Source organism: Sinocyclocheilus anshuiensis, unplaced genomic scaffold, assembly GCF_001515605.1.
Source record: "Sinocyclocheilus anshuiensis isolate Anshui unplaced genomic scaffold, SAMN03320099.WGS_v1.1 scaffold1114, whole genome shotgun sequence".
In the NCBI taxonomy this organism is placed as follows: domain Eukaryota; kingdom Metazoa; phylum Chordata; class Actinopteri; order Cypriniformes; family Cyprinidae; genus Sinocyclocheilus; species Sinocyclocheilus anshuiensis.
In genome coordinates this window covers 1779264-1786907 of record NW_015540838.1, presented here as the reverse complement: position 1 = coordinate 1786907, position 7644 = coordinate 1779264, and the positions used below count along the sequence as shown (strand labels likewise).

The 7644-nt window shown below is 35.0% G+C and overlaps 1 protein-coding gene across 5 annotated transcripts in view; it reads right to left on the bottom strand.

Annotated features, from left to right (window-relative positions):
- Nucleotides 1-7644, bottom strand: part of agrn (agrin) — a 302644-nt gene that overhangs the window by 57618 nt on the left and 237382 nt on the right. The gene's annotated exons all lie outside the window — the stretch shown is intronic.

Sequence of the window (7644 nt, the reverse complement as noted above, 5' to 3'; positions counted from 1 at the left end):
AAAATAAAACAATTATTTTCATGTTATAACAAATAAATGGTGAATATCAAATTCCATAATATTTTTTGTAAATGAAAAAAAAAAAATTGTAATTTTAATTTAGTTTAACACTAAAAGCAATGGTTTTATTGCTAGTTAAAACAATTTTTTTTTTTCAGATTTGCTAAACATTACCAAATTAAAAGTTTTAAAAATGAACTTTGATGACCATAAGATGATGGCAAAGGTAATCTAAATGTAAAAATTATGAGGCACCAATACATTGTGTCTGCTTATAGTACAAACACTCATTCACAGTTGTTTTCCTAATAAGAAACACAAGGCAGATCACGCTTTGTCCACACAAAGAGCAATAACGCATGCTCAACCTCAATCTACACCAAATAAAAGAACAAATAAAATCACTAACAATGATTTCAGGGAGATAAATAAACAATCTCACACGAGACCTGCGATCTGAGCGCAACAGTGGATAAGTACTTTAGAAGTCACAAGGAGCAAAGACAAATAAGACACGCAGACGCTGGGGACCTCATGCAAACGCATATTTGCATATCAGTATGCCGCACATTGTCTTCTAATAAAATAAAAAATATTCCAAGGTACTCAAGCATCTTGTTTTAACTTTTACTGCCAAGAATTAAAGGACAGTGCTTGGCAAAGTATTTAAACATTCAGCACATATGGAAGCGAATATTGAGATTTTCTTCACGTTGGAATGAAGATTGAAGCAAATGCACTGCTGGAAGTACAAGATAATGTAATTTTTTCACCAATTGCCTATTATTAAGGCACAGAAAACCATTACAAACTGTCTGAAGCAGAGGGGAAGCACAAGATCGGTTTCATACCACACATACTTTCACAACAAATACACTTAATAATGTCAATAATAATAATAATAATATACATTTAAGATTTTAAAAGATTTTTTCAAACTGCTGGAAGTACAAGATAATGACCAGCTATGGAAATACCCAGCCACTAACGAAATAAATTAAACAAGACACCAGTGTGCCACCAGCAAAGTGTCAATTAGAAGTGAAAGGACAATCTGTTATCTAACACAGGAAATCAATGCGAACGGGTGTTTCACGACCCATCATGCGTGACGTCAGTAATCACACTACATTATATTGGGTGCAATTAATCTCGGTGTGAGTTCAGGGTTAGTTTCTCTGTATGAAACCCCAACGGATAAATCTCGATTCTTTCCAGGAACCAAACTTTGGGGATTATGGGTGAGGAAATTGTGAGGGTTTTTCTTCAGATGAGTAGCCTCATTAAACACACTCTTATCTAGCCTATTTAATTAGAATTAAAGTTCATTAGTCAACAAAGCTTACTTGCTGGAGATATAAAGCACCCCTCTTTGTAACAGAGCATTACTGTTTGTTAATTTTAATGAAAGTTGCCGAGCAGCATTAATAAAAAAAAGATTGTAAAACTTGCTGCAGTTCACAACTGCATGTTTGCCTTCATTGAGGGAAAAATATGTATTTGCTGAGAAAAAAAGCCCCAAATTAAGATAATTCAAAGACACATTCTATCTATCTATCTATCTATCTATCTATCTATCTATCTATCTATCTATCTATCTATCTATCTAAGCATATTAGATGCTTTCTGAAGGATCATGTGACTGAAGTATGAAGTAGTAATGGCTGCTGAAAACTCAGCTTACCATCTCAGAAATAAATTAAATTAAAAAAATTTTTTTTTCAAATAATCAATAGTTCAACGTGTAATAATATTTCACAATTTTGAGGTAACTTCACAACTTTGTATTACTTTCTTTTTGGGTCTTTTCTCTGCAGATACTTGCGATTAATCAGTCAGTATATCATTAGCATAAGGGAAACACTAAATCCATATGTCGATCCATTTGATTAATAAGGAAAAACCAACTGCCTGTGGATGCTCTTTCCAATGTCTCCACTGCAAGTTAAACACGCTCTTTTCTTCACATGCAAAGCTGGGTAGGGCAACCTCGTGCAGCCTGATGGGAAAATCGATTGTGTATAGGTGGAAATGTCACTTAGCATAAACAAATCTCCTTAAACAGATTATGAAGTAAAGGCTAGGGGTTGGCCAGCACTGATACATCTTATCAAAAATCCACACTGACAGCCTTGCAGGGTCGATACTCGTGGAGGCCATTCAATTCATTAGCCCCAGCCTGGAAACAATGAAAGCACTCAAGCCTGAAGCCCTGGCCACAGTGATACAGAGAGCAAACGCACTCACTGTGTAGACATCAGGTTTCTGCTTCAGAGCATTAGCGATCCAATGCTGTGATGAAGAGATTCTGTATTTTGTTTAATGTGAGCAGAGCTGAATTTATGCCTTAGGGCAGAGTCTTGTTAAGATCAGCCAAGAGACTCCAAGGGGAAAGAATGTAGCATTTGATTATGATTATTACAACCTTTCTCTTTTTTTTTTTCACCAATTGCCTATTATTAAGGCACAGATAACCATTACAAACTGTCTGAAGCAGAGGGGAAGCACAAGATCGGTTTCATACCACACATACTTTCACAACAAATACACTTAATAACGTCAATAATAATAATATACATTTAAGATTTTAAAAGATTTTTTCAAGTTTTTGAAATAAGCCTTCTATCCTTACCAAGACTGCATTTATTTGATAAAAAAAACTAACAGTAAAACATAAAGTAAAAGCAGCCATATTGTTAATTATTACAATTAACAGTTTTTTATTTTAATAAAATTTAATTTATTCCTGTGATGGCAAAGCTGAATTTTCAGCATCATTACTCCAGTCTTCAGTGTCACATGATCTTTCAGAAATCATTCTAATATTCTGATTAGGTGTTCAAGAAACATTTCTTATTATTTCCAATGTTGATAATATTTTTGTGGAAATTCCAAGATTTTTTTTTTTTTTTTTACAATTCTTTGATGAATAGAAAGTTGAAAAAAAAAACATATTTTAAATAATTTAACTTATTGATCTATAATATTCTTTTTATTTGAAAAATCTTTTGCAACATTATAAAAGATGTGTTTACTGTCATTGATCAATTTAATAGACCCCTGCTAAATAAAAGTATTAATTTCAATTAAATAAATGAACCTTGAAAACAGTTTCTGAAAAAATATTAAACAGCACAACTGTTTTTAACATGTATAATAATAAGAAATGTTTATTGAGCACAAAAATCAGCTATATAAAAATGTGTAGATTTCTAAAGGATCATGTAGTTTGCATTATGTTGCTTCATAAAAGCAATATTGATCATAAAAGATTGTTGATACATTTTTTTTTAAATGTTTAATTTTCAAGTGGTTTCTGCTAAGTCAAGCACACTTTGCACAGTAAAAATGAGCTTAGCACTAGAAAAAAAAAAATCTTGCAGCTGAGCTTCTTCTACACAGCATTGTGCTGCTTACACACGGTGTAAATACTATAAACTGTAATTTGAGCATATAAATAAATGTGCTGCTTACGTTTGAATATGAAACAGACCTGATATAATTTTTAGTCGCTTACAACAGCACAAGGCAGTTTTGCACCGCAAAGACCCATTACAGATTCAACGCATGTTCTCATCCCCTCATCAGTGATACAGTAAATAATACGCTTAAATGAAGGTTTCTAAACTCTGACTCTGATAAACCTGACCACTGAGCAGCAGCGGCAATCATTTCCATATATGAGGCTCTCCGGGCCACCTAAGCCAAATTGTGCAAGCTAAGCACAAGATGAAAGCATTTACGTTCCCGGTTCGGTTGTGCGTTAGCAGAAAAAAAATGCAACGTAGAAAGGTGAATAAATAAACCTGGTGGAGTGAGTGGATACGGGTAGGGGAGGAGGTGCTAATTAGTTTCGCTCCTTTGATGTCACCGTCACCTGTGCTGCACACGAACCTTTCAATTAGCGAACACCAAGATGTACACATCAGCTGTCCTCAAAGCCCTTTCCCAGCTTTTTTACTCAATCATGTACTTGCGGGGTCCATTTACCCATGTGTTTTCCATTAAGACGGAGAGCTGAAGGAATAAAGAGCGAGCTAGAGTGAAAGCAAAGTGGGTAAACAGACACAGAATAACTCCAGTAGAAGAAAACAGATGGTACCATCAAGAGGTGAAAGGTTTTTCTGGCCGATGAAGAGATAGATGACGGGGAGAGGAGAGAGATACGGTGAGAACGGGGGAAAAAATGTCAGGCGGGAGAGCAGTGAGGATAGTGACCTTCAGACTTAACTGCTAGTTTGTTGCGGGTGGCTGGGATGCCTTACTGTCACACACACACACACACACACACAAACCTTTGGGATTCATTATCAGCTGGATGGAGGGTTGCAGGATTGGGCCATTTTTCATGACTCGGAGAATATTAAAAATATAATTTACCCTCCAAAATTAAAAGTTCACCTTTATTTATTCATTCTCGTATTGATCCAAACATGTATGACTTTCTTTTTTTCTACAGAACACGAAAAAGGACACATTGAATAATGTCTCTGTGTTTTTTGGTCCACCCAATGAAAGTCAATGATGTCTAATGGTGTTTTGGATCCCATTAACATTTATTATATGGACATTCCTCAAAACGTTTTTCCTGAAAATATTGTCTTCCGTGCTCCACAGAGGAAAGAAAGTCATACAGACATGAGGTTTATTAAATTGTGACAGAATTTTTATTTTTAGGGTAAACTATTCCTTTAAGACAGAGCATCTTTAGATTTAAACTTCAGTAGTAAAATTGGCAATAGAATTGGAAAGTTTGATTCATTTCATGCAATCAGTTCAAACTGTTTCAGTGATTTGATTCAAAACGGATTCAACAATTCATCAGCGCTCAGAATGTTCATGCAAATCACTCACATATTAATGTTTTATTTTAAAATACATGTAGATAAATATTGCTTATTATTACTATGTATTGTTATATTAGGGAAAATAAATAAAAATTAAATATTTATTTTGTGTGTTAATTTTGTGAAGAATACTGTGGAAAATATGCCTACATAATTTTAATTAGATATTCACATATTTTATTTATATGTAGATATATTTACTAGATATTGACTGTTTTAGAATTATTTAAAAAATAATAAGAATAATAATTCAGATAAATCACTATATCAGTACTGATAAAAACTGAAAAAAGTTACCTTTTTTAAGCTATAAATCCCAGCCCTAGTTTGTTGTTTTCTATTTACTTGGGATTTCAAGTAGCTGGGCATTACTGAAAGACCTGGACAGTAACTTAGAGTAATCGTAATGCTGCAAACATAAAGAGCAATAGGGAATCCTGACAGCCTGCAGAAGTTCTTTATGAGAAGATACTTGTGTGTAACTGATGACTGCACACTCTCTCCAGTTTGCCCTCTCCCAAACTCTCCTCCCGTGGGTGATCCGGAGCGTATACTGATGCTTTATACACTATTATGTTGCTATTTCCAATGCATAATCCTATTTAGTAAACGTATATTCAATTAAAAGCGGGCCACGGCCCTAAGGTGATGCTTGGTTCTCTCATATCGCTTTGTCAGTGTCTACAATGAGGCTGACTTTAGACTAGCAGAGTGTGAAATTAAACAGGTGATAAATTCACCACTACGGCCAGACGCAGGGAACACTGTCATTTTTCATTACCTCCAAATAAAAGAGTGAGAGAACACTGCCATTTCTTTCTTATGACTAATGAACATGCGTATTGAAGCCAGGTCTAAACAAACGAATAAACCATCTCTGTGTAAATAAACAGCCCCTTTGGCCCCTCTGAGAAAATGTTTTACTTTGACACTATATTTTGTACCCACGACCGCAAAATCATACCAACCATCACACAAATGGAGTGCGGTGTTTGAAAGCTAAATGTAAGATAGACAAAACAGTTCTGTTTTCGTCACGTTAAAACCCCGTTCACTATTCTTCTACATACAAAGGCGATGTGTTTCAGCCGCTGTGGTGTTGCATCACTAGTCCAGAGAATAAATTGACAAAGCAGGTGTCACTGGCCTCTGCGCAGGATCTATTGACCGGGCCCAGATTCCTGCAGCCTTTAACTGCAACTCCTCCACATATTACAGACCTGGAAAGAAAGGTCTAATGAGACTTTTTTTTTTGTACTGCTGAACAGCGTGCTGGGAATTACATAAGTGAGATATTACATCAAGACTATACAGAGAAGTGGAAAGATACACTACAATTTATTATATATCTACCTTGACTACAGTAGTGACAGTCAGTTGTGAAACTTTTCCAGTATAAAGCTATTTTTCCAATAAATAGTGGTGTAACGTTCAGGGCCGTAGCTAGTGGGGAGAAAGGTGATGATGATTTCAACTGACTGCCCGAAGCCAGCATGAAAAACGCTCAGGACAGTTGACGGGCCACTGCTGAGTGTTGTCACGAAAGCTTATCATTTGCACGTGTTTTTAAGCCTTACCAATTTAAACAATCAAGAGATTTTAAAGCATTCAAGTACAAGAAGAAGTGAAGAACTCAACTGAGAACTCGCATGCTGGTGTTCTGTGTGCACCCAGAGAGCCGCTTCTCAAGACAGCTCAAACACCAAATTGAGTACTCTTTTGTGTCTTCTTGCACTTGAACGAACAAATACACCCCGCAAATTTAAACATTCAAGCGCAAAAAGATGCGACAGAACTTAATTCAGCACCCGCGAGCACACAGAGAACCACGTCTCATGAACACTGAATTGAGTTTTGCGTATTCTTGCACTTGAACGGACAAATACATGCAAAATTATGTTGAAATACCCATCTTGGCCAGTATCCTCGAAAAACTGTTGGTTATGTCTTAAGTGAATGCAAACAGTTGAGAAAAAAAATTTGGATGTGTATATTGGATCCATGCACCTAATTCACCAGCTGCAGTCGGTGTCCTTAATGTTAATGCAAGGAAAAACAGAGACAAAATCACTTACTGTTCTTGACTGAATTACTTTTGTAATTTTAACAAGAATTAATCTATATTTAATTTATACTGTGAAGACTATGCGATGCCATTTTACATTTGATTATTCAGTTTCTGTACCTGAACTTGGTTTCTGTTTATCTACAAATCTGAAAAAAAAAAACTTAAACCATTGTTTAATTTGTATCTTTGTTCTATTTATTTATTTGTGCAATTTACACAATTTCAAACAGGGCCCACAGGTACAACCTGCACCGCGGCCCCAACTACGGCTCTGGTAACGTCAAAGGTAGAACTGAGGAACTTTGTGGATTTTTGGCAGAAAAAAATTTGTTAAACTTTTTTATGACTGTTTATAACTTATTTATTGAATTTATAGAATTTTTTGAATTATTAGTTCATTATTTTATTAGTATTTAGTCGAAATATATCTGTTGATATTACTGTCTATATACTGTACAAAACTGTTCAAAACGTTTGGGGTTGGTAATGTTTTTGAAAGTAGTCTCTAGTCTCTTTGTAAATAACTGTTATCTTTCTTAATATATTTAAAAAATATTGAATATATTTTAATTTATTCTTGTGATGACAAAGCTGAATTTTTAGCAGCCATTATTCCAGCCTGTCACAGAAATCCTTCAGAAATCGTTCTAATATGCTGATTTGGTCCTCAATTTCTTATTAATATCCATGTTGAAAACAGTTGTGCTGCTTAATATTTTTGTACACACC